The 11055-nt window shown below is 45.5% G+C and overlaps 1 non-coding gene across 1 annotated transcript; it reads right to left on the bottom strand.

The window, feature by feature from the left end:
- Positions 1-10715: 10715 nt before the first annotated feature.
- LOC122234436 lies at positions 10716-10823 on the bottom strand. Its single transcript, XR_006212224.1, has one exon. It is a non-coding gene; the product is annotated as a U6 spliceosomal RNA (small nuclear RNA).
- Between the last annotated feature and the right edge of the window lie 232 nt (positions 10824-11055).

Here is an 11055-nt window from a genome sequence, read left to right as displayed (position 1 = left end):
GCTATTAGGTGTGTGTGTGAGTGTGTGTGAGTGTGTGTGTGTGTGTGTGTGTGTGTGTGTGTGTGTACGTGTGTGTTGGGGGTAGATGTATAGTGAAATCCATGAATATAGTTTGTGCTTCTTTTCATGTAAAAACAAAAGTGTCATTTAAACTCAGATAATCCTTTCAAAGTTATTCCTATCGTCTCTTTTTATACGGTGCTCACATGACGCCTGTTTTCAGGGAAGGTAGTACATGGTCTGCAATGCCCCCAGCCTCAACATAGTCCCCAATTTGTCTCTTAGCACAGACAGTCTCAGAAACTGGGCCCTGGAATAGCAAAGTCAAGTCCTAGAAACTAAGGCCACAGTGAACTCCAGGAAACAGCTTCAAGACTGGCCAATGCCCAGCCTGGAAACTGGTGTTCAGTGTGTATCTGGATTCTAGCATGGAATCCAGAATCCAACCCAGAACCTATAAGTCTCTAGAGTCAGACAAGATAGGGGCAGATATGGAAAATCAGCCTGTAAAGGTCTTTTCTCCATACTTTTCTCCCTGGCCCTCCTGAGCACTAATATCTGAAGAACCCATGAACTTTCTACATAGATTGTCTTTTAGAAGCCACAAACCTGTCCACAAGCCCCTGGAGTTCTCAAGTCACTGTTTCTGCCCTCACCATCATTGCCACCAACAACAACATCGACCAGCATCAATTCTACCATCATCAACCTCACCAAGAATGGTATTAAGAACTCACATCAAGCTAGACCCTGTACCACATGGTACACATGTGGGGTCTCAGTCAATCTCCACTACAAGCCTCTATGTAGGAGTTTTTATCCTTATTCTATAGTCAAGGAGATTGAGCCTTGAAGAGACAAGGTTAAGAAACCAGGACAGGCTGACCCAGTGCTCGGGTTCTGGATCAGTATGGAACACTTCCTGTCAACACAGCACAGGCTCCCCAGGAGACAGACTTGGTGACAGTGTTTGGCGGTCAGCATATATATTATGACCTTGGGAGTACCCTTGGGATCAACACCTGTGGAAGGGAGGAGCAAGAAGTAGGAGCGAGCAGAGAGGAAGCCGGCCATAGCCCTGGCTCAACCCACAAGGCAACAAGGCACTCTGGAGCTAGAAGAGTCTGCCTGTGACATTGTCCTGTCTTGAGCTAGGAAGGCAGGGCCCTTATAGCCTGTATGCATTTCCTTATGCATATGCATATGGGTCTTATGGGGCTAAACGGAAGGTGTTGGCACAGCTGCCTTTCTTCTGGAAGCACTAGGGGGAAATCTGTTTTCAGCTTCTAAAGATACCTGCATTCCTTAGCTTGTGGCCCTACCTCCATCTTCAAAAGGCATCCTTCCAACCTCTGCTCCTGGTACCACATTACTTCTATCTCTCTGTTTCCATCATCCGATCTCTTTCTTGGATTCTGATGCTCCTGCCTCCCTCTTACAAGGGCCCTTGTGGTTGCATTTAGGGTCCATCTGGATCATCCATCTAAAGTCCTGTCATATCTGCAAAGTCACCTGTGCCATGTCAGGTAACAGATTCACAGATTCTGAATGTAGATGCCTTGTGGTGGGCACTACTCAGCTTGCCCCATGCCCCCTCAATCTCTCACTGCCTGTGGGTATCCCAGCTGAAGCAATCCTTGAAGGGCCATCTGCTGACCACCACAAGCCTTTCTCAAGGGGGACTCTGGTGGGGAGGCATCTCCACGTCCGATCACACATCCCCAGAGAATTCAGGTTCAACCCAGCCCAGATCAGCCCCCCCTTTTTTTTTTGCTTTAAAGACCTACATTTCCCCAGTTTTGAATCCCAGCTCCAAGCTCTCAGACTCCGTTACCAGGGTCTTGCTTTCATCTTCCTCTCCGGTGAATCATAATACTCTGCTTTTATATTTATGACCAACTGTTTAAAGTACCTCTTGAGCGTCTGACCACAGCTCAATTGTCCATTACTGCAATAATCATCTGTCTCTTTGTATTCAGAAAGCAACACAGATTAGGAAATGCGAAGACTGCTTTTGGCGTTGAGCAGTTGTGTTTTGGGGGGCGTTTCTCCCCTGCTGTAAATGTGTTACACAGAAGCATATTTCCATCCATCTGCAGCCCTGCCATATTGCAGGTAACTGTGAACAAAACAAGCAATAAAACTGCAAAGGGGATGCTGCCTTTTTCTATACATCGACTCTTAGTTACCTGTACTAAGGGCACAGGCTCCGCTTCTTAAGTGCATTCCTTACTCCAGAGAAGCACCTGTGACCTAGAGACCCATGGGAAAGCCAAGAAAGGACTTAAGAAACAGCTGGGAAGTGTCTTTTAAAAAGTCATAAACTAGACCATCTCCTCTGATCCTGCCTTCTGAATGATCCACTTTCTAGGGTGCTTCTTGCAGAATGAATACTAAACACTAACTTCCTCATTACAGTGGATGCTGAAGGGCTAACCCATCTCTCTATGTGACTCTGGAGGGCTGTCAGTAGACAGACCCCTACCTCTTCTACCTCAGTGGCAGATACTGACTGCCAGAGGCCTGACAGTCTGGAAGCTGTTGACAGAGCCAACGAAGCGCTCTCTCTCTCTCTGTCTCTCTCTCTCTCCCTTCCCATCTCTCCCTCCTTCTCATCTTCCTTCTCCTCCTCCTTCTCTCTCCCTTGAGTTGTTAAGATGCCAGGATATAAGTTTGGGATGTCTGGTGACCATGATACCTGTCTGCTCTGGAGATGGAAAGGAGTGGAACCCTGACACCTTCATGGAGCCCCTGGATCCAATCATGCCTGAAGGCAGCACCTAATCCTTTCCAGTTATATAAGTTAATATATGCTTCTTTAAACTTATGTTACTTTTAATGGATTTCTACCCATTTATTATTGAAAGTGATTTACTACCTTTTATACATCTCCCTCTACATGTTCCTTAGCAGCCTCAAACTTAACATGCTCCAAAATAAAATCAGTGTAGCTTGTTATTTCTACACCCACATCTCCTAACTTTGCTATTTTTTTTCCAAAATACTTTCATTTTTCTGCATCTCCTAGCCCCCAGGCCAATGTATATCCTTGAAACCCATCTTTCCTTCAACCATTCCCTCTCAGTGCCTTCCCTTTGTTCTGGTCTAGATGACTCTCCCCCTGATGTGCACTAACTTCCCATATCTACCACTATTCCCTGAGGCCTCTTTCCAACTGTTGATTTCATCAGGCTCATCTCTTATGCAGAAGCTTCCTATGGTGCCATGGAGTACAAGACAGGCCTCAAATGTCCTTGCTTGACATCCAAAGTGACGATGTAGCACCTATAAGCTTAGATTTTAGCACCAGATCAAGACTCAGGTCAGCTCTGCCACTCCTTAGCTGTGTGACTTTGATCAAGTTATTAAACCTCTAGGACCCTAGTTGCAAAATGGAGAGAATAGTACCCACTTCTTAGGGTTGTGTGAGGTTTAAGTGAGTTACTATATGTTAAATGCTAAGCACAAACACTGAGGCAGCAGCAACACTCAACAATTAATTTGATGACTATTTATGGAACACCTACTATGTGACAGTTACTGTTCTTGTGACTCAATACACACACACACACACACACACACACACACACACACACACACAAGCATGCACAGAAACAAAGTTTGGGCTTCAGCTCCCATCTAATCTAATGCCTTCATTCCTTAATTCAACAAACCTAGGCTGGGGCTTCCTGCACAAGGCATAATGCTGGACACTGAGACAGAGCAGTGAACAAAACCTGGTCCCTGACTTCAAGGAACCCTTGTCCAATCTGTTGTCTGTCCAGACAACAGATACATAAACAGACAATTTCTGTTCAATACCATCAGACTTCTAGAACAGCCCATAACTGGAGCTACTAAGAACCTGGTTCTAAAATTGCATGATATTATAAAAAGTAAGTTTTATTCTCTAGAAAAAGAAACAAGAAACCCTATAGACTAGAGTCAGAAGGGGTAACAAAATTCCTCCTCTATTACGCAAGTCCCACTTTAGACAATATCCTTCCAGCATCTTGCCCAGTGAGAGAAACTCAAAACCCAACCCCCAGGGGCTGATGCAAACTGTCACCATGGGAATGACTCCATTGGGAGAGAAGCAGAATCCACAAAACAACTTTCAGGAGAGTAGCTTGTCCTTAAAGTCCCCTGCTGTTCCCTTCACCAGAACCTGTTCCTCCAAGGTTCCGGGGCTTAGTGACACTCATTAGGAAGTGCGATCAGGACCCTGGCAGGGCACTCCTGGCCACCCTCAGCAGAACTTCTCCTACTCTAAGCCAACATGGGCTGGGGATTTCCACAGAGGCTCTAGGAAGTGTGGCTCTGGGAGGGGGAGAAGGCAACTCCCAGGGAACTTCTAGAAGCATGAGGAGCAAGAGCACAACTCTAAAGCAAAGTTTCTTGACTTTGGCACATGACATTTGAAGGTATATCTCTCTTTGCTGTGGGGGGCTATCTTGTGCACTGTAGGTTTTGAGCAGCATCCATGACCTTGACCCACTATGCCATAGCACCCTCCCTCAGTTGTGACAGCCAAAGATGTGCCCAATCATCCCCGGGGTGGGGGCAGTGTACCCTGGCTGCTAAATTACCCCTGATTAATAACCACTAGTCTAGAGCCCCTGCCTCCTGGAGGGGAAGGAATAGACTTAACTAAAGAAAAGGCTCAATACTGAGAGATCTGGGAGCAAAGGGTGTTCTAACAACACACACAGCAGTGAGAGAAGAATAAAAACAGGTGTAGACCTCAGCTGTAGGTCAAAAGATCTTGGAAACACAGACTTCCCTGAATGGGTGGCATGTGCTCTCCAGTGATTCAGGGTGAATCTATGGACAGAGATTAAATCTCAGCCTACAGAAACCAGGCTTGAAAGGCCACCCATCCACCCAGGCCACACATCTGACTCTAGAGGCAGTGTGTGGCTTTGAGCCAGTCATTTCCTCTCTTTAGGCTGCAGGACTTGTTCTTTGCCAAATGAGGGAGTTCGACTGCTCCAGGGATGGAACACGGGTCTTACTCACTACTCCCCTCCTACTACCATGCCTGTAACAGACATCACTAGTCAATCACTGCACACCTTGCTCTTGAGGCTAAGCAAAGCCTCTGAATCTGAATCCTCCTCCACACAGGGCTTCCTGAAGCTTCTGCAGCTCCGCTAATTGTTGCTGCCATGTATCGTTTACTATTCCTAAGGAGTCAGTGACTTTCAAACCAAACCCCACTTCACCCAGAGCTTTTGTCTGCTTTACATAATGGACTTCTCATCACATGTATTTGAACAAAGGAATCCCTCAGCTAACACAGCAAAATTTGCTAGGGCCGTCATAACAGAGTACCACAAACTGAGTGGCTTAAACAACAGAAATGTATTGTCTCAGGCTGGAAGTCCAAGATCAAGGTATTGTCAGGGCCGGCTCCTTCTGAGGCTGGGTCCTCACAGTCTGCTCCAGGCCTGCCCCAGCTTCTGGAGGTTTGTTGGCATTCTTTGGCATTTCTTGGCTCATAGAAACATCACCCCAATCTTTACCTTTCCTTCACCTGGCATTCTCCCTGTGTTCAGTTTTTCCGTATCTAAATTTCCCCTTTTTATAAGGACACCAGTCATGTTGGGTTAGGGCTCATAGGGTCAGGGGGCCCACCCTATGATCTCACTTTAATCTGATTATCTCTGTAAAGACCCTGTCTCCAAACAAGGTCATACTGTGAGGTCTCAGGGGTTAGGATTTCAACATGTAAATTTAGAGGCAGACACAATCTTAACTCATAACACTCTATCCTCTGTTTCCCCAAATTCATGTCCTTGTCACATGCAAAATACATTCACCCTATCCCAGTATTCCCCAAATTCTTAATTCATTCCAGCATCAGCTCTATGTCCAAGACCTCATCTAAATCTCATCTGAATCAGGTACGGGTGAAACTTGGGGTATGATTCATCCTGAAGCAAAATTCTTCCCTATCTGTAAAGCTGTGAAACCAGATAAGGAGTTATTTTAAGCTCCTAAAACACAATGGTGGGACAGACATAAGATAGACAGTGTCCTGGGTAGGGTCAAATTTTCTCCCTGGAGTCTGGATATCCTGGCATCTGCCTTTATCAAGGCCTTCCTGTGAGTGGTTTCCTAATGCGACCACACCCCTGCTTGGTGTTCCCTCAAACACCACTCTTCCCAGGAAATCCAGGTTCATAGGTCTGTTTCCCACAGGCCAGCTTAGAGGTCAATGATTCCTAATGCACTGATGACATTAGAAACCTTGACAATCAAACACACGGGCCATGATGAAGCTCAGAACATCATCTTGACATGCTAGTAACTGGCCTCTCCTTGCTTGCTCTGAGATTTCTGTCTAGGAAAAAGTAGCAAAAGAAACAAATTCTGAGTGTTTTCCCTTCCTTGTTGGCTCTATGAGGATCCAATATATGATGCACATTCCCTTTCTATATGAAGTGGCATGGAGATGTTCCTATGAGTTCCTGTGTTCATGCTGGTCTCCCCATAAATCCAATGGCCCCATAATTCATTGTCTTGGGGGCACAGTGTGAGGACAAAAGTCCTTGAAGATCAATGACTTTCAATGATCAGAGACTCAAGAGCCTTTTGCTCCAGTTGTATAATGCACTTAGGATTTTAATCAACCTTAACGTGTGGATTTTATACATTATTCAAGACCTCCACAGGCCCCACATAGATCCTCCTGTTGACAAACACCCCATTAGAAGCCTGGGTTGTCTCGGCACAGGGCAGGAACCCTGTTGGTATGCACAGCAGCGACTCCCAGAAGGACTGAAGTCAACACTTCCTTGTGCTCCAGCCAGAACTTTGGAAATTGGACATTTTCTATCCTAAGGAAAATTCCCCCAGTTGATCCTGTGCTTTGGCATTAACATCACTCTCAATATGTTTTTTTGGCAATCAAGAAGGACGCCTATGAGGAAACAGCTGTGGGCAGGTGTGAGAAAATGCCCCGTGGGGCCCATTGTTCCCATTGTTCTGTGGGACAGGAGCCCAGTGAGACTGGGATTGAGTCAAGCACTGATTTCTGCCTGAGACAGTGGCATCCCAAAGAGCTCTAACTGACAGCTGGCTCTCAGTCTTCCTGAGCTCTTTCAGGCCTCCAAGCTGCAGGGTGCATCTACCATCAGAGATCCGAGAGGATAGCACAGCCTATCATGTCCACCAGGGACCGACTCAGCAAGGCAGAGGGCCTAGGATTAGGAGTCGAGGCTCTGGCAGACCCAGGGGGTTCTAATTTTATCCATGAGCATCAGTATTATGCTGGACAAGTCACTTCACTTCCCCCAGCCTCATTTTCTGCATATGTAAAATAAAGGCAGTGGTTGTATGTAGCTCCTGCCTTTGGTTTGGGGATCAAATGAGATCACGTGCCCAAGGCACTCTGCCTGTGCTGTGGTGTATAGGATATGCTCAATTAGACCTTCCAAGTTTTAGGGAAATTTAGGGGTTAGAAATCTTAGGGAATCATCTCTGTGCATGCCCCTAGTCTATAGCAATAACAACAGCAACTTCAATAGTTTTATTACAACAACGTTCAGCAAGCACAGAAATGCATTTCTCAGAAATAGTGATAACCCTAATGGTAACAATAATTACAGGAAACAGCTAACAGCCATTGATCCAGATTCTATATTAACCATTTTATAAGCCTTAGCTCACTTAATACTCACAACTACACAATACATACTTACAGATGAATAAACTGAGGCTCGGAGAGGTGAGACAACATGCACAAAGTAACAAAGTCAGACCTGGATTTGAATCCAGGCCCATCTGGCACCAGCACCCATGCACCATATTGTGTAAGAGATGGGCAGCACATTATTTAACTTCTCTTCACCTTAGCTTTAACTGGAGGTGATAACTCTTAGTTCAGAGATGATTGTATAGATCAAATTGGTATTGTATTTAAGGAAGATGCTTTGGGCACGCAGATATCTATCTGGCTAGGAAGTTGCGCTTGCCGAACTCACCACCACAAGCCTTCTGTGTATCCAATGGAAACACTGATCCTGCAGCCAAGAAATTCATGGCAGCTATTAGGAGTAGTCCACACTTGCTTGACAAGCAAAGAGGTGTTGGTCTCGAGCAATCTGGGTTTTGGGACCAACCCAGAAAGATAGTGAGGCAGGCACAACAGGTACCCAAAGGTATTCAGGTCCTAACCTCCTGTGATCATGTTATCTTACATGGCAAAGGGGACTTTGAAGATATGATTAAACTAAGCATCTTAAAATAGGGAGATTATCTGGGATTATTTGGATGCACCCAGTGTCATTACAAGATCGTCATAAGAGAGAGAGTCAGAGTCAGAGAAAATGAGACAATAGAAGCTGAAGTCAGACAGAGAGATGAAGATTTGAAGATGCTGTCTTTGAAGATGGAGAAAGGGGCTGTGAGCCAAGGAATGCAGGTCACTTTTAGAAGCTGAAAAGGAAACAGATTTTACCTTACAATCTCCAGAAGGAACATGGTCCTGCTGACCCATTTTAGACCTCTGACTTCCGGAACAATAAGAGGGTAAATTTGTGTTTTTCTAAGCCACCAAGTCCGTGGTAATTTGTTACAGCAGCCATAGGAAACTAATACATTCTGTATCTCCTACAGAGATGAACAAACTTCAAACAAAGCCCCAACCAACACAGGGAGAGAGTAGGACAAATCCTCTTCTACATTGTGCCATTGTGAAAAATCATTGTACAGCTGAGCTTTAACACAGATTCTGTTTTGTTCAAATCTTGTTGTTAAATATTCAGAAGGAAAAGAGACATGGCCCCATACAGAAAAGAATGTCAGCATTTTGCATTTGCAGAAAGCCAGACTGTAAAACAGAATGATATGAAATCTCTTTGTAAAATCTGAAGTGATAGACACACATACTGAATTATTGTTATCAATATGAATTTTAAAAATGCAGAAGCAAGTTCCCAAAGTGGCACTCTGCAGGCTGTTCTACCACCCACCGATCTTTGGGAGCGGAAAGAGCAAGGGAAAGCTGGCAGCCAGGGCAGGGAGGAGACCCAGCCTTTCCGAGAACTGGCAATAGTTGGGATTGTCTTGAAACCGGTCACATCGGACGATGAAGCGTGAATCACTGAACAAATGTGCAAGAGAGAAAAACCGCAAAATAAGCCTAGAGACAGAATGCTAATAGTCAGGCAAATAAGGGGAGACAAGAATTTGAATATTCATGAGCCTCTAATCAGGAGCTTTGGATGAATACGGAAATGGTCCCATTGGGTGATAATGTGCTCCGCAGAAAGGAGAATCCTGCCTGAGGAAGTGCAAAGCAGAGTGTGGACCAGACCTGTCCCACCGCCTGGGACTCCCAGGACATTGACCCAAGTCTCCACATCCTGGTCCCACCATCAGTTGTCTTTCTTCACCTGTCACTCACTCTGCGCTGTACTTGGTCTTTTCTTGCTGTAGAAGATTTCTACTTTTAGAGCTGGAAAGGGGTAGCTGGGGAGAATGCTAATATGTTGGAACATCTTCCAAGTTCCAGGCCTGAGCTACATATGCTCTATCCATATCTCACATCCCTCTCACAACCACTCTTTCATGGGGATATAAATGTCCCATTTTATAGGTGAGGAAACTGAGGCTCAGGGAAATATCCTATTGCTGATGTCAACAGGAGATCTTAGCTTTGAATAGCTTATCTGTATCATAGCAGAGCCTCATTTGTTGCTTTCCATCACCCAGGGTCCTAGACTTGTGTCCCCCTGAAATGTATGTAAGTACCTGGCTGTATTTAGACTACAACAGAGGAGTGGTGGAAGACTGGGGAACAGGACTCAGCTACACAAAGAAGGCTTGGAGAAGAACTGAGATGAAGAAAGCCAGCTGCCTGGACACAGGGCAATCCCACACGAAGTTTCTTGAGAATCAACTGGTGTGCCCAGAGGGGTGAGGACAGGGGCCTCAGGCAATGTGATGAGGGTCGGAGGTCAGTATGGGCCGGGTGCAGTGGTGCTCCTCACACATGCATACAGGCACATTGTACATATGTGTGGACTGAGCCCCTGACACCAAGATCAGCAGTGAACAAAACCAACATGAGAATTGAGAAAGTGCTGTGAAGCAAATGAACAAGGACTCCAAGAATGGTGAGGGAGGAAGAAGAGCCCAACTAAATGGTCAGAAAACGCTTTTAAGAGGTGGTGACATCTGAGCTGACAACTAAAAGACGAGCCAGCCTTATAAGAATGGATGGAAAAAAGTGCTTCTAATAAAAATACAGGGTGAAACAGGTGACATTGACAGTGGTCAACGCTCAGGCTCCCTATGGGCAGTGGTGGGCATTGAGGCCACAGCAAGACATGAGCCAACACCTAAGGGGATGAGCAGGAGCTCAGCAAGATCCCAGCTAACAGGCTGGGGGGTTGAGGTAAGAATATGCTCCTGATGGGGGAGGAAGAGCTGGACCACGTCTTCGCCGAAAAGATGATCTGAAACCCAGGGGTACTGCTATCAAGTACTATCATGCAGGGGCGCCTGGGTGGCTCAGTCGGTTGAGCATCCAACTTTGCTCAGGTCATGATGTTATGGTTCATGAGTTGAAGCCCCGAGTTGGGCTCTGTGCTGACAGCCCGGAGCCTGAAGCCTGCTTCAGATTCTGTGTCTCCCTCTCTCTCTGCCCCTCCCCCACTCATGCTTTATCTCCCTCTCAAAATCAAAAAAACATTTTTTTTTCTTTTAAAAATATGGAACGCTTCACGAATTTGTGTGTCATCCTTGCGCAGGGGCCATGCTAATCTTCTCTGTATCGTTCCAATTTTTAGTATATGTGCTGCCAAAGCGAGCACAACAAACATTTTTTAAAAAGTATCTACCATTCAGCTGCCTTGCACGCTCTATACACATTATTGCATTTATTTCTCATAATCTTTCTCTGAGGCAGATGTTATTATTTTGGGCTCATTCTCTATTATTTTTATTACTACAAATTAAGTGGTTTAACACAAAACATATTGCTTACTTCACAGTTTCTGTGGGTCAGGAGCTGGACATGTTTTAACTGGGTCCTCCGCTCAGGGT

Source organism: Panthera tigris, chromosome E2 (assembly GCF_018350195.1).
Source record: "Panthera tigris isolate Pti1 chromosome E2, P.tigris_Pti1_mat1.1, whole genome shotgun sequence".
Classification (NCBI taxonomy): domain Eukaryota; kingdom Metazoa; phylum Chordata; class Mammalia; order Carnivora; family Felidae; genus Panthera; species Panthera tigris.
This window is presented reverse-complemented; position numbering and strand designations above follow the sequence as displayed.